Source organism: Peromyscus maniculatus, chromosome 7 (genome assembly GCF_049852395.1).
Source record: "Peromyscus maniculatus bairdii isolate BWxNUB_F1_BW_parent chromosome 7, HU_Pman_BW_mat_3.1, whole genome shotgun sequence".
NCBI classification, from domain to species: domain Eukaryota; kingdom Metazoa; phylum Chordata; class Mammalia; order Rodentia; family Cricetidae; genus Peromyscus; species Peromyscus maniculatus.
Window position 1 is genome coordinate 10,680,234 of NC_134858.1, and position 3,777 is coordinate 10,684,010.

Sequence of the window (3,777 nt, forward strand, 5' to 3'; positions counted from 1 at the left end):
GGTCTACATAGTGAGTTCCAGGACAGCTAGAGCTACATAGTGAGACCCTATCTCAAAACAAAACAAAATTTAATTTTATCAGAGTTTTTAATCCATTATACATCTCTTCATATTGCCCTACTTTGCTCTTGAATTCCCCTACTCTCTGGCCTGTTAATTTTGGTCCAATTCATTCCAATAGCATCATCACTGAACTATATTGACATGCCACATTCATCAAGTCTGAAGTCTTTGTCTTCAGTAGGAAGGGACAGGACTATGCTCCACATGATTAAGAGAAGAGATCTGCCACAAGCTGATATCATCATGAAATCAGACTCAGCTTTCTCTCAACTTCCTATTATATATGATCAATCCATGTAACTTTAGATAGATGAGAGAGTTTTCCTTTATTGCTAGAATGGTTTTCCTGTCCCAAGCAAGTGACAGAGAAAAGACATGGAACTTGAGATCAGAAGACTCATGTTGAGATCCAACCTCTGCCACTTACTAGCCAGTGGCCTTGGAAAGAAAGCTTAAACACACAAAGCTGGTAGTCAAAGATGGGTAAGAACTTGTCTGGCAAGCCAACCTAATCCAAGCACAGTCCATTATGCTGAGGTGAGGTCAACAAGGTTAGATCAATGCACCCTAGCTCCCACTGAGCATGTCCCATAAAATAATAAAAAATGGGTAGATATGTGGGATGACTCATCCCTAACAGGCCTGAAGGCTAGCCAGCCCAAACCAGTAATAAGATACTTTCTGAGAGCCAACCTGGGTCTGCCTAAGGGCCTTAGCAACAGCAGCTGAGACATGATCTGGAGATTACCTGGACCAATGAGAGGCAGCCACATTCACACCAGCAGATGCATATTCATCAGATCTTCCCTGGGATGAGGTGGAGGGTATATAAGGCTTGCCTCTTCCTGAATAAACTGAGCTTGTTGTTTCAACATTCTCCCAGAGTCTGTGTCGTTGACTCTGCACCTACTGACCCCCACCCCCCAAAGGGAACAGCACAAGACTCTGCCACACTCTATTCTCTCAGAGTTAAGCAGAAATATCACAGCATCTGTCAACACCCAAGTACTTGGGTGACCAGCTTCACCTGCCAGTCCCTGGCTTTGTGCTCATCCCACAATGGTTTAACCTTGACCTTGTTTGTTTCCATGAGCAGACTACAGGAAAGCTTTCTTTCTTTTTTTAAAAATATTCATTTATTTTTATTTTTGTGCATTGGTGTTTTGCCTGCATGTTTGTCTGTGTAAGGGTGCCAGATCCCCTGGAACTGGAGTTATAGACAGTTCTGAGCTGCCATGTGGGTGCTGGGAATTGAACTTAGGTCCTCTGGAAGAACAATCAGTGCTCTTAACCACTTAGCCATCTGTCCAGCCCAAGGAAAGCTTTCTTTTAGTATATATGACTCATTCAGCCCTATTAAGGCACCTATACCCCTCATATATACAAGGTTCAGGGGATATTATATCATGAAAGAGCAAGTGGAAAGATTGTAATAAGAGCCAGAGATGGGGAGGGATGCTGAAAAATAGTGTCTTCCAGACATGACAGGAAGCTACACTCGTGAATTTACACCCGATATGGTTGCCTATAGACCTGCACTGGATCAAGACCACCAACACCACAGCATGGTATGTGTGTGTGTGTGGGGGGGGTATACTCATGAGATTCCACCCCCAGCAGTGACTCATTTTGCTCTCTCAGGAGTCAATGTCTTCATGTATAAGATGGAAACAATACATCTGAAATAACTTCGTGAACGAAGGCACAACATGAGGGTCAGTGCACCTCACAGGGAAAGCTGGACTGAGTTGAAGGGAACCCCCCTCATTCCCTCACCCTAAGAGAAGATCAAAGAGGAACTTTAAGGGCCTGTCTTTGTGGAAATGACAAATTTTAGTGCCTAGAGGAAGCTGGTCCTGGAATTCAACCCCAAAGCACTCCCAGGCCTTGCAGATGCCAATTCATCAGTGTTTCTTTGCTTGCCTGAGTGCCAGCTAAGCTCCTACAGTCAGAGAAACTCTTCAGTGATGAAAGCCACTTATGCTGTCATTTTAGGCAGCATTTCTGGAGCTCAGTCCTGAATCTGACTTGAGACTCTGTCAAATGCCTCCCGTTAAATCCCTTGCTTTTGGACTATCATGCCCCACCAGACCCTGTGACCACTAAGAGACCCCCTTCTGCTGTAAGAGCTCAGGATGAATGCAGTTAATGGTAGCTATGACCCAGAAAAACAGCTGCTGAGAGAGACATAATGACTGCCTTCAGAACTTTGGTCTGCAGGTGAAAAACAAGACAGAAGAAAACAAAATCCTCCCATCTTAGGATTCTCACACAGCTCTGCAAATGGCCCATTCTCAGAAGGTTCCAGAACTGTCTATCCATTTTCTGTGAGGGAAACAGCCCAACCTCCACCCTTCCTTTATGGCATCTAAAGTGACAAAACCATAGATGTCACGGAGAAGCCGGGAAGGAGTGGGAAGAGGAAGAGATCAAGCTGTGTTTCATGATAACCATGAATTTTCGTTGTTCTCTGGCTTTCATCAAAACAAGTTGTTTACAAAGATTAATGCTGGGTATGAGAGAAGGCTCTATCTACCTATGAGTTCTGAGACTTGGCCGTGCTCTGCTCAAATTACACTGCCTCCATGGGGCAGCTCCTGTGTGCCATTGTGAGCAGCCTTCTGTTGATTTCACATAAGATGGCATGAAAACAGATTAGTGAAAACCACAGACTTTATAAATTGCCATTCAGCCTCAGAAGATGAATGAAGAAAGGCTTTGATCTGTGATTCAGAGCTGAGCTGAGGTATTTACAGAAAAACATGTCTGCAGGGAGAAGAGAAGAGAAAGAAAGGCAGAGAAAGGAGCCTTTGGGGATCTGGAAGAATGCTTTTCTAGTTACTGGTGACCTAAATGATATGAAACCTTGGGCAGAGCACACAGCGGCTTTCTGGCAACTTCACTGAGCCTGCGAGGGCTGGGGGAGGGGAGTGTTTACACAACAAGACATCTGGTCTGATGAAATCATTTAGCACCTAACTTCTTTCCTACTTGACCATCCTGTAGCGCTGGCTGTGGCGAAGTAAGTGACTCCACATGCACGGTTTCCTGCAAAGCTGCTCTGTCCTTCCTGTGTCCCCCGGGAGACATTGCCTGACCTCTAATGGCCAGCGTCCCCTGGGACAGCTGTCACTCAGTGTTTCCCTTACTGTAGGGAACTCAGTCCTGAGTATGATCCGGCTGAGGACAGCCTGTCCTGGCAGCACCAGGGTGTCCCCTGTGCACTAAGGTTGGTCCCTCCAGCTTAGCCTCCTCCAGTCCCCTTTCTGATTTATATTCAGTGACAACATGAACTGTTAAAGAGGGAAGGACTTTTACAGGTGAGAGAATGAGTCTTCTGAACTTACACATGTGTAAACCGAGGCTTAGAGGGGGCATGCCACTTCCCCAGGGTCATGCAGCTGCTCTTGTCTTTTCTCTTGGGAAAGAACAATACACTGTGACTGAATGGACCTGGCAAAGGGCTGTCTAACTGAAGGGATCTCTAACATCCTCCCCAGCAATTTCTAATACCTGCTACTCAAGAGAAAAAGGGATGCTCAGGCCCCTTTGGTATTCCCCTCCCTGGGGTGGAAACAAAAAGACACAGGATCAGCCCATTAGGTGAAAATCAGGTGATACATATAACAGGTGTATCTGGTATTGGAGCAGTATGCCACACATTGATTGTATGTTTTAATTCACTGAACTTGCCCAGCTCCACTAAGAAGCGGT

At 45.5% G+C, this 3,777-nt stretch overlaps 1 long non-coding RNA gene across 1 annotated transcript; it reads left to right on the forward strand.

Moving 5' to 3' along the window:
- The first annotated feature begins 1,537 nt into the window (after positions 1–1,537).
- LOC143274094 (uncharacterized) lies at positions 1,538–3,030 on the forward strand. Its single transcript, XR_013052533.1, has 2 exons — positions 1,538–1,631; positions 1,705–3,030. It is a non-coding gene; the product is annotated as an uncharacterized LOC143274094 (long non-coding RNA).
- Positions 3,031–3,777: the final 747 nt, after the last annotated feature.